General features: G+C 39.9%; 1 protein-coding gene across 1 annotated transcript in view; it reads left to right on the top strand.

Moving 5' to 3' along the window:
* PAG1 (phosphoprotein membrane anchor with glycosphingolipid microdomains 1) overlaps nucleotides 1-19,814 on the top strand; it is a 172,934-nt gene that overhangs the window by 97,382 nt on the left and 55,738 nt on the right. The window contains exon 3 of the mRNA XM_004588075.2: nucleotides 6,166-6,261. The gene's annotated coding sequence lies outside the window, so the exon portion shown is untranslated. The remainder of the gene's footprint in view (nucleotides 1-6,165; nucleotides 6,262-19,814) is intronic.

Raw genomic sequence — 19,814 nt, 5'->3', positions numbered from 1 at the left:
TGGCCGTTTGGATTATTTCCCTGCTTGTTTGAAGCTTCAAGGAACACTTACCAAAGCACACCTGGGGTACATGCATACAGATGAGCCTTGTACTAAATCAGTGCCTTTTAAGCTTCTTCCCAGGTAACATACTAACCAATTGAAGGTTTTTACAATAAAATGTCATCTGGGGCCCGGCGGCGTGGTCTAGCGGCTAAAGTCCTCGCCTTGAAAGCCCCGGGATCCCATATGGGCGCCGGTTCTAATCCCGGCAGCTCCACTTCCCATCCAGCTCCCTGCTTGTGGCCTGGGAAAGCAGTTGAGGATGGCCCAATGCTTTGGGACACTGCACCCGCGTGGGAGACCTGGAAGAGGTTCCAGGTTCCCGGCTTCGGATCGGCGCGCACCGGCCCGTTGCGGCTCACTTGGGGAGTGAATCATCGGACGGAAGATCTTCCTCTCTGTCTCTCCTCCTCTGTGTATATCTGGCTGTAATAAAATGAATAAATCTTAAAAAAAAAAAAAATAAAAAAAAAAAATAAAATGTCATCTGTTAATAACTCAATCTATTTATTCTAATAGGATCTATTTTCCCCAAGTCCTGTAGATAGGAGAAGGATAGATGTTTAAGGATTTTTACCTTCAGCTCCCCAGAATTGAAGAAAAATGTATTCCTCTTGGAAAGGGGATTATTTTCATTAAAAATGCACCATTTAAGAGGATTTTCAGAATTAACTATTTTTCCAGTATCATGTCTATGATCTTTTTGATGACTAAAAAAAATGTATGATTTTCCCCCCTTCATCTTATCTTCCCAGTGGCCTCTCTTTGGCACCTCTCTGAACTGTCATTTCTTGCCTTTTTCATTTTCCTGTTTTCTATGCAAAGAGTACAACCCAGAAAGCATTTTTCTCTTAATGGACTGTTGCATTGCATCCATGGGGAAGTTCAGCTGTTCAAGTGTGTGAGAAATGAAGCAGGCGACATCAGATGGCTTGAAGACTAGAACTGTTAACACAGTAAATACCAGCAAGCCTAGAAGTGTGAGCCGTAGCAGCTGGGGGCTGGGGGAAAGGGGGAGAGGGAAAGGCACAGCTGGGTGAACCGACAAACAGAACTGGCCAGAAAGCACCAGGAAAGAAGAGCAGCCCAAGAAAATGAGACTCCTTGGATGAGGGAGAAAAATGCATTGTTAGTTATGGTTTTCCAACACTGCCCGGCACAGTGCTTCTCAGCCCCCGTGAACTGTCTTTAGCTATCTCCGTCCTTACTGTACTCATGAGCATATTTAATATAGCTTTCTTAAGTGCTTACTTGGAGAGCTGAATATTAAAATTTTAATGAAAGGAAGTATCTGTGCTTTGAGTTTGATCTCTAGTGTACTGATGATTTATTAAACCCATCATGGAATTTAGGTAGGTGCATGGGAAATAACATCATTTGTTTGCAGATAATGTTTTTGCTATTGAAAGTATATTAGAAAAGCATATCAAATATTTGCTATTTGGACAAACAGAAGTTATATATGATGAGCAGAATTAAAAACTGATTTGGTAGTTGCACTCAGAGGGACCTGACTGAAAAATTGCTCTCTTTCGGGAAGGAGGTGTTTGGTGTTTGAGCCTACTCCTGTCTCAGTCATCATTGGGCATCAGAGTTCACTGTGATAGAACTCTGTAAGTATATGAACCAAAGCCAGGAGAAATAGCTACTGTCAAAGATGACAGGGGAAAAACTGAAGAGAATACAAACACAGTGACCCAAAACCAAGAAACGTAAATGCACAGGGATCACTGGAAGCCCCCCTCCCTCCGTCTTTCCCTGCTGCATTGTAGAAAAGCAATGAGTAGGGTGGCTTAGCAACACTGTGCTGAAATGAAACTGAGATTGCCTTTTAGTCAAGTATGAAATCCATGTGTGTCAACAGGGTACCAGACCTGGTTTAAAAAAAAGGAAAAAAAAACACTCCTGTCCAGCTGTCCAAATAAATTGTTCTCTGTTCTGGTTCTCCTTTAGTCACTTAGAAAACCAGAAAGTGAAACTATGTGCCCCCAGAGGATCTCCTCTTTCTGCCTTCCCTTTCTTCTCATTAACTGTTCTTTTAACAGCCATCACCTTGGCCTCGCAGAACCTGATAAAAGAAGGAACCACTGAAGAGGCTTCAACCTACCCTACCATTCACTGGAGCATGCCACTGACCACACCCTATCTGTGGATTAACATAGTACAGCCTTGCCAAGGCTGGCTGAATGTACATACTGTACTTTAATCTGCCTACTGAGATGGTATATCACCCCAGCACTGGCCACTAGGATGGATAGCCACCTGTGTTCTAGAAGGCCCTTGTTATCCTCCAGATACAGTACCTGTTGTCTCAGAAATGACTCCTAAGTTCCCATGATACTGAGGTCTGACCGTCCAAGTTTCATTCTTTCGTGTATCTAAGCACTAAGCCCTGAATGAATCTCAGCAACCAGAATGTACTAATCATTTAGCATCTACTTGCTGATTTAAATGAATTGATTTTTTTAAATTCAAAGTAAATATGAGGGTATTGCTATGATAAAGCTGCTATCCCTACAATCCCAGATTATGAAGAAGGGAATAGGCTGACAGGTGCCTGGTAATGGACAGGCAACAAAGCAACATTTCACACAAGCAAATGTCATCTAATTAGACACCTTCCTTTTTCCATGTTGCAATGTGAAGAATCCAGTAAACAAAACTTAGACCTGCTAATGTCACCTATTCGGAATTCCATTTCATAATAAATGGCTTCCCCCACCCAAAGGAATCCTTTCTGACTCTGGACAACCCTGTTAAATTATGGGCTGGGAACAAGTGAGCAGTGCCAATGACTCCCTCCAAATCATTGATCAGCTGCTTATCTAGTCATTCAGGAATTGGATTTCATCTCAATTGTTCTGAGGGGCTTTTGTTAGAACAAGCCTTAAGGTTATTTGACAAAGCACATCATGAACTCCCAAAATTGGCTTATTTGAATTTCTTATGACTGTCATCATCAGTGTTAAGAATCTGCCAGCAGTCATCACAAAAATTGTCCATACAGCAAACTAGAAAAAAACTTACTCACAATATTACTGGAAATCACCAGATTACAGGTGTTAATTGGATGAATTGTAAGATACGTGAATTGTATCTCAATAAAACTCTTAGCAAAACAAAACAAAAAGGGAGGGCGGGTATCCAGTGTTGTAGCAGAGCAAGCTAAACAAATGCTTGCAAAGCCAGCATCCCACATCACAGTGACAGTTCCAGTCTTGGCTGCTCTGCTTCTGATTCAGCTTCCTGGTGACACACCTGGGAAGGCAGGCATTGATGGACCAAGTATTTGGGTCCCTGAGACTCTTGCGGCAGACCCTGATTCTTGGCTGCTGGCTTCCGCCTTGGCCAGCCCTTGCTGGATGGTCATTTGGAAAACGAAGCATTGCTTCTTTCTCCCTCTTGGTCACTCTCCCTTTCAAATAAAAAAAGTCTATTTAAAAAATATAGCAGTTTTAATATATTTGAAAAGTTGTGTAGCCATCTACCTTAACTTTTGATTATCATTTAGCTACTATCCCCTTCCTACCTCCTAAATCCTGCAGCCTTAGCTAAGAAAACACAAGTGTACGCTTTGCTGTATGTTTGCCCAGTTTAGGTATTTCTTACAAGTGATGGTATACCATGGAGGGAAATAATCATTTCAACAACTAGAGAGCCCTATACAGTAAAGCTGTACTCAGACAACAGGAAAAACAGCTCAATTTGTATACAACACTTAGATGTAGAAGGTAAAACTACAAAACTCTTCTATGAAAACATCATCAGCTAGTTCTGGCATCCCTGTTGAAAAATGAATTGACCACATTATTGAAGGTATATAAATATATGAGCTTAGATGATGCCAGGTTCTAGTTCATTGATCTGTATGTTTTTATGGTGGTAGCACTCTGTCTTGATTATTTTGTTTCCTTAGAATATTTTTTATTCATAAACTGTCTACTCTGAAGATGTAAAATTATGCATTAATTTTATGTTATTAAATCTACTGTCAAGTTCAGTTTTCAAATCAGATTCTGCTCATGTAGTAATGAAAGAATCCTTATTGCTGGGGCCAGAATTGTGGCATAACAGGTAACGCTGCTGCCTGCAGCACTAGCAGCCCATATGTTTGCCAGTTTGAATCCCAGCTGCTGCACTTCCAATCCAGGTCCCTGCTAGTGCTCCTGGGCAGAAGATAATCCAAGTACTTGGACTCCTGCTACTCATGTGAAAGAACTGGATGAAGCTCAGCCCCTGGCTGCAGCCTGTTCCAGTACCAGCCAGCCTTGCAGCCGACTGGGGAGTGAACCGGCAGATGGAAGATACCTCTCTATCTCTGTAATGCCAATTTTCAAAACAAATAAATAAATTTTTAAAATATGTATTGCTGGTACAAAATTATAGGATTTGGCATTTTAAGAAAAATATTTTCATTTTATTTTTTTATTTAGCATTTTGCTTTAGATCATCTAATCTTGCTTGTATTTCTAACTGCTTCAGAAGAGTTCTCCATGAAGAAATGGAAAAGTGGCATTTACAGGTGAAATTCAAGTTTAAATTTCTGTGGCCAAGATTTGGAAGCAGGCTTGATTTGTGATCTTAGGAAAGAGTAGAAGCATTGCGTGGAAATTCAGTTGTCTGCTGAGCCATCAGCAAGCTCTGTTCTCTTCGTTTATGCAATTGGCAGAAAAGACTAGAGTCACATTGAAGGAAGACAGCCTGTGATTGTGTGTGTCTTACTCTAATCTTTATGGATTTAAAGAGGCGGGGAAGAAAGAACATAATGTAGCTGAACGTAATGACAAACAAAAAGCAGCCGTTTCTCACATATCTGCCAGGGAAATAGTAGATGTACCTCAAGATACAACAATGTGCTTGCCCTATCGTGATAAGACACAACACCCAAGCTAAGATGATAATATATGATCCTAAAAAATCAGTAGCAGATGCAAAGCTAGAGGGCTCATGTTCTATTGAGTTAACACTAAAATTAGGTATTGTGCTTCAGTGTGCTAATATAATTAGAAGGTTTGGAATCTTACTCAGTTGTTAGGATACTTTTGTTTTATTATAAACATTCATGCTTTCTTTCCATCTGTCTCTCCTCTTTATCACTGTGCACCTATCATGGTGTCTTATGTAAAGCAAACCCTTAATTCAAGAGACAGGTGTCTGGGGATGAGAGAGAACTAGAGAGGAAGGGAGCAGAGGAAGGACCAGGTACCAAAGACAGAGCAGAACCACAGATGAGATTAGGCTGCAGGCGAGTCAGCAGGAATAAGGGAAGTCATCTCTATGGTCTCCTCCATTTGTATGCATCATCCCAATTTCCACAGTGGAATGTGTGAAGGGATAATTTGGGATTAGGGCTGTATGTCACAAGGACGACCCTGTTCACTTGTGTTAAAGTGTCCCCTTTTAATAAGCAATTTTCAGGGTCTGGTGTTGTGGTACAGTGGGTAAAGTTGCCACTTACCACATCAACATCCCATAGAGGTGCTGGTTTGAGCCCCAGCTGCTCCACTTCCGATCCAACTCCCTGCTGTTGGCCTGAGAAAATGACAGAGAGTGGCTCAAGTGAGCATAGTTGGGAGACTTAAGCTCCTGGTTTTGGATGGGCCCAACTCCAGCTGTTGTGGCCGTTTGGAGAGTGAAACAGAGGATGGAAGATCATGGTTTCTCATCTGTCTCCCTCTGTAAGCTCTGCCTTCAAATAATTACATAAATCTTTAAAAATAAATAAAATTTTCACAATTAAATTACATCTTACCACAAAACACAGATGCTCCTTTCAAATAAGTTACATGTTTTATTTCAGATTTGGGTAACAGTTACTTGAATTCTGTTATAAAAACAGATTTGTTTGTCTTATGAGAGAAATGTGAAAGAACAAATGCTTTGTGTTTAATTAGACACGGAATTGACTGCTAAAACAATTTTGTTTATACCTTACTATTTGCTAAAACAATTTTGTTTATACCTTACTATTTGCAGTTTTGCCGCTACCTTGTAGTTTACTTTGTTTAGGAAGAAATAAAAAGTTCATGTGGAGAAAAAAGCTATCATTTTTACAGTGGACCAGGCAAGTATTTCTCACAGTGTCCATCTGCCTTTTTTCTAACTATTTCCCTTTGTTTCCAGACCAAGAAGGAAAGGACAACTTTCAGTCGAACAAGATTCCAAAGGGAAGACAGTGCCAGAATTTGGAATACACTTTCGGACAAACGTTTTGCCAAGGTAAATATTACCATTGTGCCAACAAGAGGACACATCCTTAAAGTTTCAGATTGCAGTGATACCGCACAAAGGTTTAATTGTTTTTGTCTGATTCAGACTGGAGTAGAAGAAGAGGGCGAGGGTAAGGAGACCAACAAACAGCGCCTGGGATGTCCTGCAGCCCCTTCTCAATGTGTTACCAGGAGAAGACAGGCAGAATGTGGGAGCACTGCTTAACTGTGTGGGAAAAAGGGAGGCGAGGAGAAGCATGGTGTTTTCCCCTCCTGTTTCAGAATCTCACGGAAATCAAAACCCCTGTGGTTTGATTGCAGATACAGCGTTTCTTCTTGTATAAGCAGAGTTGGGTAATCCCCTCTAAGGGTTAAAGTGAAATATTTGCTAATATTCATGCTACACGGGAAACAACCTGACTTAAAATATTTTACACAAAGACTCTGGTCTGTATAAGATTTTAGGAAATCTTACATTTTTTCTCTGAAAATCTCTATCTAGTTATCCTTTGCTTGGTTCATGAGAAAATCCTTTTTAGGAAAAATCATGCCCGTAGCACCTGTTTCAGGAAGAGAAGGTGTGTTTGTGAGCGAGAGAAGGCGGCAGGGAGGGAACCCGCTGTGGAATCTGTATGCACACTCTGTGAGTTTCAGAGTAGAAACTCTGGCACTTTGCAAATTGTGGATTGGTAGAAATAAGGCTGAACAGAAGCGGCTGAACTTAATACACAGCTCCAGCGTTCATGAGTCAGCTGCCAATATTTTAACACTTCACTGTGTCATTTTTGTGATGTTTCCCTGTTGCTGCTCAGTTTTCAGCTTTCAGCTAACTCCTGAAAGTGTATCTGATGAAACACCTCCTCCTTTTCTTAAAGAGGGTATTTGTTTACCTGTACATAAAGAAATGCAAAGCCATAAGATCTGATGCAAAAGAAAATACACTTGCCAGCTTTCTCTGATGAAACGTGGGTGTATGATTGGCATCGCTCAGCTCTCGGCCTTCTGGAAGGTCATTTTAGAGAGGCAAGGGAGAGTCATATTTTCCCCCTCTGTTCTTACCCTGGTTATTCTCTTGTGAAGGGGCTGGGGTGAGAATGCAGGCTGTACATTAGAAAAGAATTTGGGATACTATTCATTCTCTGTTCTGACAGAGAGGACATTGTTTGTTCACTGTAATAGTCTTGGCAGGAATCTATGCTGTGCATACAGAATGGGAAAATAGAGCAGTGGGGAATCTCTAAATCTAAGCAACAGTTCAGCATTGGAAGTGTTTAGCATATATATTTTTAATAGTTTTTCCTTACTATGAATGCAAGTCATACTTTGGTGAAGTATTTCCCTTTCAGAATGACTGAATTATTTATGCATTGTGTTGGTTGTTGGAGGGAGATCTTTAAAAAAGCTATGTGTGCCCAACTAAGTAATGTGGTAGTAAGAATTGAAATCAGGGGAGTTTAGAAATACTTTCTGGATACTCCAGTCCTGCTCTGATGTTGCTCCTGAAACATTTGCACTCACATTGTTGTACATGAAGACACAGGCATGTCTTTTGTTGTTTCCCAGAGGCAAGATTGTGGTGTCTAAGAGGCAAAGGCACATTGAAACAATGCAGGGAGGCAAGTGTGCCCTACTAGAAACAGTGTGAGAGGAACTTCGGTCCCCAAATGTTCCAAACTGCAAAGGCAACAAGTGTGGAAGAATGGGGTGACAGTACTGTGCAAACCCTGTGTTGGGACATAAAGAGGCAGATTTGTGCCAGATGGTGAGACATGTTCTCACCTCTCGCTGACCTCAGCACACAGTGGTCCCTGAGAACCCCTGAGGTGCCTCATACCAGTGTGTCTCACACCAGACAGAACATGATGCCACCAGGCTGCAGGCTGCTGTGTTCCCAAGCAGGGTGTCCTGGAGAGCCAGGGTGTCCAGGTAAGCTGGAGTCCTGGAGAGCCTGCACAGAGCAACCCTGATAGCAGGTATATAGAGGCCATTGCCAATTCCAAGTTTGAGTCGCTCATCAGTCTTGTGCTGCGAGATTTATCCTTACTCCCAAAACTTGCCTTGCATCATGTTTGTAATTATAATACCCTGGGTATTTATACCAAAAAATGCATAGTATAAATTATGAGATTTCTAAAATTACATTTGTGACAGGTCTTTAAATTATTGCAAACTTCTCTGAGCTTTTTAAGTAGGTTCTATAAGAGTTTCTGTTGTGCAACTAAAATTATCTTTTACCCCATTCCTGTGGCGTGATTCATGTATATTCCTTGTTTTGTTGTTGTTAGATTTCTCACTTTTTAAAAATATATTTGTTTGACTGCATTTGTGAAAATTATCTTCTTAAAAATGTAGATGTAATATATATATATATGTATATATATAATGACACATTCAAGTAAATAGCAGCAAAGAAACCAGGAAAAAAAATCAAACAAACTTTACCAAACCTTTTTCCTTTTGCTGTTTGTACTTGGTACATTTTTATCCATTTTAAAAGTAATTTTTATTTCATTCTTTGCAACATCTGAGTCAAGAATTGCTGAAGGAAGAAATGCAGAGGCGGGACCCACCCTTCCCCGTCCACTGGGGGCTCCTGGGAGGCACAGCCTCTGGCAGAGGGACTAGACAGAGAGAGGAAGATAGTGCCACATACATGGTGATTGCTGGCCATCTGTGACCCTGGCCACCCTTTCTCTGTACAAAACCCCCAGTAACCACTCTAGGCAGGGCCTGGTCTCTAGCATGTCCTAGTGACAGCCTAGCTGTCCTTGGAATGTGACCACAACTCTCCCATAAGCAGTGGGAACTGGCAGACAGCTAATTCAGCATGTTCGCTGGCCTCCTAAGTGTCCTTGTAACTAGTCAAAGGAGGCTGCTTAAAAGGAGGGATGTGAGCATTTTATGTTTCCCGTGGCATGTGTTGGTGTTGTCTATTGTGAGCAGAAATGCATATCGTTTGTGGAAAATCAGAGCGAGCACGTACTGATGCTGTTTTGTTGAACAAACATTTATGTCATACACACTGTGACACAAGAACTGTTCTAACCACTTTCCAGACGTTGAAAATTTAATTCACCTGACCACCCTACTTTGTTGTTAGTTTTCCCATTTGACTTAAGAGGAAACGAAAGCTCAGAGAATATCTGTAGCTTGCCAAGTGGATGTAAAGTCAGCGCTGGCATCCAGCCATCTGCTCTGGGGCCTGGTCATTAAGATTCCAACTCAGGCAGCACCTCCTAGACCACACCAGAGCTTGCTCAACTGTCACATCTCTTTATGATCGATAAACACACATGCTTTCCCCTCAGGGGCACAGACACTGTAGAACACTGCCACTTTCACACCATGTCATGTTGGCATCTACACACCATGGTACACTGTCGCTTTTTGGAAGTGAATACCCTTCTATTGTTGTTTACTTGTGTGAAGGAAGAATTTGTAAATCCTGTTCTTCCAGTTTTCCAAGTGGATGCAGGTTAAAGCTGTGTGGTGAGCGGAGCAGCAGGTGCTCCTCTGACTGCTTTCAGGGTGAACAGGTCCCCTGACCCTCACTGAAGGAAAGGCTGAGGGCAGTGGCTCAGTCCCTTCCTTATTGCTGTTTTATGCGTGGGTCCAGTAGCATTTGGCATGGCCCTAAGCACAGCCAATGACAAAGGCTCTTGTGTCAGGTGGTGGATGTTAGATCATTCCTCTCTCCATGTGCCATCAGGACAGACTGACTTCTGCAGGCCTGTGCCTTAACACAGCACTTCCCAATGTATGCTCTGCAAGCATGGCAGGTTGCAACCACATCCTTCACATGTAGTAGACCTGCCCTGCTTTGGCATGGGAGGGATCTTCTAGAACACTTCAGGGAGAAGTGTATATTATGATGAAACTACACGTGGATTCCAAAAGGTTTTTTTGCACTAAAATTATATTTTAATTTCATCTTTCCATAAACAGTTTTGAAGCTCCTTTATATGTACTATGATATTTGACTCTTGTTTCTCTGTACTCAAAAGTATTCATTCAGAACCTGCAAAACGTGCAGAAACTTTGGGAGGCTTGGAGTCTCAGTTGCTATTCCAGGGGTAAGGTGTCCATAGCAAAGGTTGTTGTTGGCACAACTTCTTTTGTGCGTCTTCCCACCATCTCTGTGTTATCTTGATCCTGGGTTCTGTTTCCATCACTCATCTCTAACTTACCATTTTCAGAGAATGGGCCATGATTTCCTGAGAGTTACTTGACAAACTACTTTGGGATTCAGAAGTCTTGCAGGGATTTTTTATATCATTCAGCACAATAAAGGTTCAAATCCAACTTGCATTTCTGTAATATTAATTCTTAAATGATTACCTAACTGCTTCCAAAAGCAGTTAATAACTCAAGATCTCTTTGAGTATGTAAAGCCATCACTGACAAGCAGGCTTGTGACTCATATCAACACAGCAGGCTCCCATAGAGGTTTTAATTTGTTTTTCTAATTTGTCAGGTGCAGTTCCTTTATACATGGAATGGGTAACTTGTTTAAACCATTCAGACAGCAAACACAAGGAACAGTACTGTTATAAGCTGCTGTTGTTGGAGCAAAATTCATTTACATGAATTTTGTGGTGTTAACAGTGTTTTATTTCCCAAACTGGGTGTTGGATACATGGTTATTTGTTGTGTTATTCTTTTCAAGGCTCTGAACAACTTAATATATTTGTAAAATATTGACTTCTAAGGATATATACATGATATAAAATTAAAAATAGAAAAATACTAATCATCATATACAACTTGGCTTTTTATTGCTTAGATAAATATTGTATTCGTGAAGGTACTTAAAAATGTTTTTCTATGCATTTTTCATAATATCAATTTCTCCATATTATAAAAAGTACTTAAGGGCCTGGCACAATGACTCAGTGGCTAAAATCCTCACCTTGTACACCCCAGGATCCCATATGGGTGCCTGTTCATATCCTGGCTCTTCCGCTTCCCATCCAGCTCCTTGCTGTGGTCTGAGACAGCAGCAAAGTATGGCCCAAAGCCTTGGGATCCTGCACCCATGTGGAAGATCTGGAAGAAGCTCCTGGCTCCTGGCTTTGGATCAGCTTAACTCTGGCTGTTGCGGCTACTTGGGGAATGAACCAGGAGACAAAAGATCTTTCTCTCTGTGTCTCGTTCTCTCTGTAAATCTGCCTTTATGATAAACAAATTTTTTTAAATACTTAAATTTATATAGTTGGGAGGCAGAGAGAGAGAACATGGGGAGTGCTTATCCTCTAAGACACTCTCCAAGTATCTTTTTTTTAAGAAAATTTACAACACAAAGTTAAATAACTTGCTACTAAATGACCAACATGTCACTGAAGAAAAGGAAAATCAAAAAGCCTTCTTGAAGAAAGCCATGCTACTGTATGACCTCTGTGTCAATGAAGAAATTAGTAAGGAAAAAAAAAACTTTGAAGAAATGAGAATCAAAAAAATATCAGATCTCTGAGATGTAGCAAAAACAGTGTTATAAATTTGTAGTATCTTCCCTCTATTGTCCTTTGTGCTTTGTAGTAAAATAGTCTGCCAAATGTAGTCTTTGACTCCAACTTTCTGCTCTTTATGTGGGTCCTGACACTGTTGACATAGGTAAGGATGGAAAGTTTAATATTTTGTTGTGTAGGTATATTTGGAAGTTTCATTGGGGGGTCTGCTTTTATTTAGTTGTAGAGATACATTCTGTTGATTTTCTATGATTGCTGGTGCTGTGGGCCCCATTACATCCTTCATTTGTAAGATTACAAGCATATGTTTGTTTACCTTAGTTTTTGTTTAGCATTCTCAGTAGAGGTACTCTTATATTAGAGCGAACATTTGATATTTGTCCTTTTGGAATTGGCTTATTTCACTGAGCATAATAGTATCCAGTTGGGACCATTTGGTTGCAAATGATAAAATTCTATTTTTTTTAATAGCTGAGTAGTATTTCATGGAGTAGCTGTACCACATGTTATCTATTCTTCGTTTGATGAGCTTCTAGGTTGTTTCCATGTTTTTGAGATTGTTGATTGTGCTCCAATGAATACAAGGGTACAGGTTGCTTTCTCATGTATATCAGTTCTGTTGAATATATTCCCAGGAGTGGGATTGCTGGGTTACGTGGTAAGTAAATTTTTCGTTGCCTGAGTATTCTCCATACTTCCAAAGTGGCTGCATCAGTCTACAAAAATTCATCTTGAAACACAAAAGACCACAAATAGCCAAAACTATCTTGAAGAATAAGAATCTAGCTGGAGAGACCACAGTTCCAGACCCTAGTACATATTACAGGGCAGTAGTCATCAAAACAGGCTGGTACTGGTACAGAAGCATAGAGGAAGTTCAATGAAGCAAAATAGAAACAGCAAAAAAGAGCCCACACATGTGCAGCCATCTTATCTTCAACAAGAGAACAGAAAACAGTTTAGGGGAAAAAGTAGGCCTGTTTAACAAATGCTGTTGGGACAATTGGATAACAGCCTGCAGAAGTAGGACACAAGACCCTCACCTTTCATCATACACAAAAATTAAATCTAAATGGATAAAGGAACTAAGCCTGTACCCAGAAACCATCAAGCTACTAGAAGAAAATATAGGAAAAACTCTACAAGATATAGGCGTAGGCAAAGACTTTCTAGAAAAATCATCGAAAGCTCAAGGCCAAAACAAACAAATCAGACTACATCAAACTAAAAATCTTCTGCACAGCAAAGAAAACAAACAACATAGTAAGAAAGCAACCAACAGAGTGGAAGAAAATCTTTGCACACAACACAACAGATAGGAGACTGATACCAGGATATACAAAAAAACTCCATAAATATAACAAAGCAAGCAAACCATTAACAAATGGTGAAGGATAGCAGAGAAAGGAGAATAGAACAGTTTGGACAACTATCCTAACCCAATAATGACAGCAAATGTTTGGGCAAATGGAGACTCTAAGGTGGACTGTGTCAGACAATGGACATTGAAACAGTGTTCACTCATCCTTGGATCAGTGGGATCAGCAACATTTCAGAACTCTTGAAACCGCCTGGGCAGAATCCTCTGAGCATACACCGCATCAGGACTCTGGGTCAATATTGGGTGGTCGTTCCCCATTCCCAGGTACTGCAGCAGTTGGGAGGCTGGGTGTGGCTTCTCTCCTAGTCTCTCCCCTCTTCCCCTGATGCAGGAAAAAGAAATGGAAAACTTGGAAACAATGCTCACACCCACTTTTCCCTGACCCTCAATCCTTCCCAACCGATCAACTATGTAAGTATCATCTAAAATAAAAAATTTAAAAGAAAAATGTGAAGAAAATGAGCAAAGATTATTCAAAGGAACAAATCTGAATGGATAAGACATATGAAAAAACACTCAAACTCCCTAGCAATAAGGGAAATTCAAATAAAAACCACACTGAAGTTCCATATAACACCAATGAGAGTGGCACACGTTCAGAAAATTGCAAACAACATGTGCTGGTGAGGATGTTGGGGCAAAGGGATCCTGCTCAGGTATCCTGCTCCACTGCTGGTGGGACTGTAGGTTGGTGCAGACACTTTGGAAGTTTCCAAGTGTCTTTAACACCCAGGGGTTGGCCATGGCCACAACTAAGAGCTGAAAGTTGATAGTCGTAGGATCTTATTTACTTTCAAGGAACTGCCTAAGCAGGAAGCTGGAGTTAGCAACTGAATCCAGAACTAAACACAGTTCCTCTGATGTGGAATGCAGTTGTGTTAACTGGTAGGCCAAATACGTATTCCCTAACTCATAATTCCACTTTTCTGTGAAATGTTTGAAGTGCCCACCAGTGTCCTCAAACCTGTCCTAGGAAGCTAGTAACATATATATTGCAGAGAAATTAAAACAGCAGCTTAAGATTTTTTGTATTGTCTCATTATTTTATAATTACACAAAAGAAATTGCAAGGTGATTTGCTTTTAATCTAGTGTAAAATGCCTAAACATTAAATAATGGCATTTGTGTTTTCTGATATCATGAAACAAGGCTTGAATGTTACATATTTGATCCCTATATCAAGAATATACAAGGATGGCATTTCAAAATGTGTCTGCCAGTCAGGAACTTCATTCTGTAAGAGATTTGGTGAGGTAGGAAAAATTTCACAGTGTAACTACAAAAACATTTATTTATTTTACTTAAAGGGTTACAGACAGGGGAGGAGACAGAGAGGGATCTTCTGTCTGCTTAGTCACCCTCCAAATGTCCTCAATAGCCAGAGCTGAGCTTATCCAAAGCAAGGAGCCAGAAGCTTCTTCCTGGTCTCCCATGTGGATCTTCCCACTTTGGCCATCCTCTGCTGCTCTCCCAGGCCATAAACAGGGAGCTAAATCAAAGAAGGAGCAGCTGGGACCTGAACTGGTGCTCATATGGGATCCTAGCACTGCAGACAGAAGAATAATTTGATAAGCTACCTCACTGGCCCTGCCAGCTTTTATTTAAATGAACTCGGTAATACAAAATTTAACAATAACTTACCTAAAATTAAAAAAAAAAACTTACTTGAGTCATCACATATATACACTACAAAAATTTTAAATATCCCTGTGAAGGGTGGCAAAGTTAAAACAGGGGAATTGTTTTACTGAAATAAAGAAAAGATGTTGGCATGATTCTTTGTATTTGGTTTAAAGAGAACTTTGCCATTCTCCAGTAGATGATAGATAATTGGATAATGTGAGGTCTGGTCAGTACAGAGGGAAGATTAAAGACCCAGGGGAGAATTAGCTGGTTAGAAGAAAATGTTATCAAATTGTTACTGCCCTGCCTTGCTCTGTCCACATCATAGAAGCATCTTCTTTAGATTCCTGTCCTAGGATGATGCTAACTCTAAATATGGCAAGCCCTATGCTACTTAGGCTCTCCTTGCCTGCTGTAAGGTAGATATTTATGTTTACTAAAATAACAACCGTTAAACCAATAGCATTTCCAATGCATTATTCTTTTGACCACAAAAAGTGATTTTCCTTAAGAAATCTTTTGTTATTTAATCAGAAAAACATTTCTAAGAATTTTATGTCTTTGCATTCTTATATAGTGAGGCATTATTTTATTATCTTTTACTTGGTAGGCTTGATAGTTCTCAAGTTCAGGATTTGCCATTTTTTTTTTTTTCGCTTTGTCTTTTTTTTTTTTTTTTTTTTTTTAATTATTTATTATTTAACTTCAGTAATTACATTGTATTATGTGACACAGTTACATAGATACTTGGGTTCTCCCCACCCCTCCCCAAACCCTCCCACCATGGTGGATTCCTCCACCTTATTGCATAACCACAGCTCAAGTTCAGTTGAGATTTCCCCATTGCAAGCGTGTACCAAACATAGAGTCCAGCATCTTATTGTCCCGTCAAGTTCAACGGCTTCTTAGGTATACCCTCTCTGGTCTGATGACAGAGCCAGCAGAGTATCATCCCAGTCAATTGAAAGCTCCAACATACCATCAGCAAAAATTTACATCATTATGGAATTAATTGACATAGTAATGAGTAACCAATATGTTAAAAGTAAATGCGGGTTCCCAGCCACCTTCTGTGACCACCTCACCTATACTTCAATTTTAGTTTATACACAACATATAACATTCAAAGGATTTGCCATTTATAATCTCCATCTATCGTTAGATCCCAATGCAGCTAGCAAATTTAGACTGTTAGATTAGCCTTGTGGCTTGTTTTGTTGTTGTTTTGTTTTTCAGCAATGTTGATATTGCTTGGCTGTAACGATTGTAACTGAAAACCAAGTTGTCTTCTGGTTAACTGTTGCTGAATACATCTAGTAAATGTGTGAAGAACCGTTTCAATGGATATGATTTAAGAAAAAAATGCATGTAAACAAAATGTCTTTTATGCTTAGTTTACTGATGTAAGCTGCATCCCCATGTGAATTGTAACTAACTTTCATTTTCAAACTATTCGTTTATACTAGGAAGTGGATGTTGAAGAACTATGTTTGGCAACTTGGAGAACACTTTTAGCATTTGAATTTCCCTATTTACAGTACAGCATCAGGCACAGTGAAATGTTTGGCATTTCTATAAGGGAGGCAAACACTTTAACATTCTCTGTTATGATCTAACAATTCATTTCAGAGTAAGATGAATCAGTCTTGTTTGGAAAATGTTTTGCACAAATATTGGCAAGGAGACTATCATTACATTTATGTGAGTTTTTTTAAATGCAAACTCCCCAAAAGTAAATGATGACAAATGGAACAGCCATTACTTATTTATTCTGCATTACTGTGGTTCTATATGAACTGCCTTTTTGTTAACTTTGAATTCTCACACTGCTCTACTTTATTCCTTGCTTGGCAGATTTTGTTAATTCACGTTCAGATCAGAGACCAAATGTTTATATCCAGCCATTCAAATGTCAGGTATTTTTTCATCTAACCCTCTCTTAGCCACCGTATGTTTCTCATAATGAAACCTCCAGATTACTCCGTTAACATATACCCTTCTCTTTTACATTAGAGGACACAAAAATAGGAATTTGTAGCATGTGGCTTCTAGTTGGCTGAACAGAAGAGAAACATCCCCCCTCCCTTCAACTTCCTTCACATATACACATGCTTGAAATTAAAAAAAAGGGGGGGGGATAAAACACATGTTATCCTTGATGAGGTCCTGGAACAGGAAAGGAGACGTTAGGTAAAAGCTAAGGAAATCAGAATTAAGTGTAGACTTAGGTAATAATAATGTACCAGTATTGACTGATTAATTGTACAGATGTTCCACGCTAATGCAAGATGTAATAAGAGGCTAGAAAAGCTACAGCTAATGTATTTATAATAAATTACTCTAGTTGGCCTCAGGCCATTTTGCGAGAAGAAGAATTTAGAAAGTGATCATTTCTCTAGGTGCCAGGGTTCTCTACTGAACCCAGCCAGCTACAGCGAAGTTGATAAAAATCCAAGTATTTGGAGAAAACTGGAGATCAAATGCAGGGATTGAACACTTTCTGCTGTGGCTTCCCGGTGATTCCTGAGAGGTCAGAGGATGACGGTTCAGTTGTCCTTGGCAAGACTGCCAGCCACTCATGGCCACTGCTTGGCTGGTTCAACCTCTCCAGACCCCAGTTTTGCTGTCTGTGCAATCAGAGGGTTATACACCCTTTTTCTCTTGGATAGCCTGGAACTTAAGACATTTGAAGTCTGAATGTATGTTTTGGAGGTCTGTTTATGATTCGAGCCATGGATTTTATGAAGGATGAAATGTGAGTACTAAAGCAGGTTGTGTATTTACATGTGTTCTCTAAGTTGTGACGTAAGATGACTTACCATTTTTTGGCACTTTTGAAGTCAACCCCACACCCCTGTCCTGTCCTCTCCCCACATACCCTCCTCTCCCCATCTCTGCCAGCCCCACCCCGGTTAAGGAATCCAGCAGTTGCTAAAAGGAACATTGTTCCTATATAAAAAGTCACTTTTACCTGCTAGGAAGATGAAGCCAACTATTTTAAACATAGCAGCGTTAAATCTGAACTCAAAAATCACGCGAAGATGTCGAAATGTGCAGTTACTAGTGGCAAGTGTTGTAACTTATATGCTAAGGTACATTTTTAGAGAGATATTAGACTAATGTGTTTTCATATTGTCTATATAAAACTTAAATGCAATTTGGCCTCAATGTAACATTTAATACAGCCTATAGTGTTAGGTTTATTTAATTAGACCAGTAAAATTTTGAATATCTAATTATATTTTAGATGTTTAAGCCCTGTCAAGTGTTTGAGTTATACTTATTGAGTTAATCATCAGGAAGTTACTCATTTAATAATCATTTCTTAATTCCTTTTCAGCCAATCATTGTCTATTATAAGAAATTATTTTTCAGCTATAGTATTCGGTCTACGACCATACCACCCTGAACACGCCCGACCTTGGAACCTAAGTAGGGTCGGGCCTGGTCAATACGTGGATGGGAGTGCTAAGCTCTAAACTCAAGCATATAAAAGAGGTTAATTTAGGATTGCCTTTACAGTAAAACCTGATAATAACCATTTGACTGGTAGAAGCATTCAGAAAAGTTGAGTAGTGATTCTCAACTATTTGCTACTCCGTAAAATTACCCTAGAGGCTCTTTAAAGTCTCCATATGCAGGCGGTACCCCCAAATTAAATCAATCTCTGAAGGCTTTATAACGCTCTCCAGATGCTTCCAATATGCAACTCGAGTTAAGAACTCCCTGCCGCGAGAGAGAGCAGGAGAGTCGGCTGGCCTTCATATAGCAGAACTCTGAGACTCTGGTGATTGGATGGGTGGCTTAAGTAGCTGTGCAATTATTTCGAGTGGTATACAAAGGTAAATCAAAAAAGTTCATGGAAAGTGAAGTTAATAGACAAGTTAAATTGGGTGCAAAAATCTTTCAAATCCATGCATAGTCTTGAAAAAGTTGCTGAAAAATAGGCATGCTGAAAAAAAAAAAAAAGAAAAACCCATGTATGGATTTCAAAATTTTGGAACCATAAGGTCTTATCTTTTAGTTCCATTTTTCCGTGAACTTTTTCAGGTTCCCTGATGCTATCCAAGAGTAAGAAACTTGCCAACATCTGAGAAAAAGAAAAAAAAATCAGCATGTCGTTTGCCCTAAATCTCCCTCCTAAAAATACCAGCAGAATGTGTTGTGGTTTTGAAAGCGTTTAAGAAAAGCACCCTACATGCCTCAAATGGCTTTTGTTTTGTTTGGTGTCTTATTTCAGATACAGGATCAATGGGAGATAACATTCGCCGAGTACACCTGCTAAGTGTGTCAGGTCCTGAACTAAACATTGTTCTATCACTCTGCCAGGAAAGATGAAAGTTGTGTACTACAAAGTAAAAATATAAAGCCAGAGTTCTGTCTTGCCAGATAAATCTTATATGTGCAATTGAATATTTAGTCATTTAGTCATTCACTCAGGGCCATTTAGTGAATATGTGTGCTATTCCAACAAGAAGTCTAAAAATGTCAGAGGAGGGCAAAAGAGCACTGTACAAAGAGCACAATAGAGATCCATGATGTGTGGCTTCGTAACAAGCTGTGCACCTTTAAATGACCATTTATTTAGCTCTTAATTCTAAATAAAGTGGCTTCCAATCTGGGCTGAGCTGAGCAGAATAGTGAGTCCTCTCATCTCAGTGAGGCTGCATCTTACGACAGTGCTTAGCCATGCTTTGGCTTTGCTGTCTTAACAACTGTCTCGCATTTCTGGGGCATCAGGTGAGAAAAGCCATCTGAGTTCACTGTGGTCTGTGTGGCCTCTTATCCCTCAGTGGGGCTAACCTGGGATTGTGGGAATCACGGAGCTACGACTCCCTAGGGAATGAATAAAAGCATGCAGGATACTCAGGCTTAGTTTCATTGGCATACCATCCCTCCTGCCACATTTCTTGCCCTGTGCAGGTCATAAGGCTGGTCTGAATTCCGAGTGTTGAGAAGTTATCAAAAAAATCACACTAGGTAAGGATAAAGGAAGAAGGGAGAAACCATAGCTATTTTCCACATGAGGACATTTTTAACATTATAACATTAAGGATTCCAGAGAGGTGGTTACATCTGAGCAGATTTCAAAAG

Source organism: Ochotona princeps, chromosome 9 (genome assembly GCF_030435755.1).
Source record: "Ochotona princeps isolate mOchPri1 chromosome 9, mOchPri1.hap1, whole genome shotgun sequence".
NCBI lineage: Eukaryota > Metazoa > Chordata > Mammalia > Lagomorpha > Ochotonidae > Ochotona > Ochotona princeps.
The sequence above is the reverse complement of the archived record's forward strand: the minus strand, read 5'-3'. Positions and strand labels throughout refer to the sequence as shown.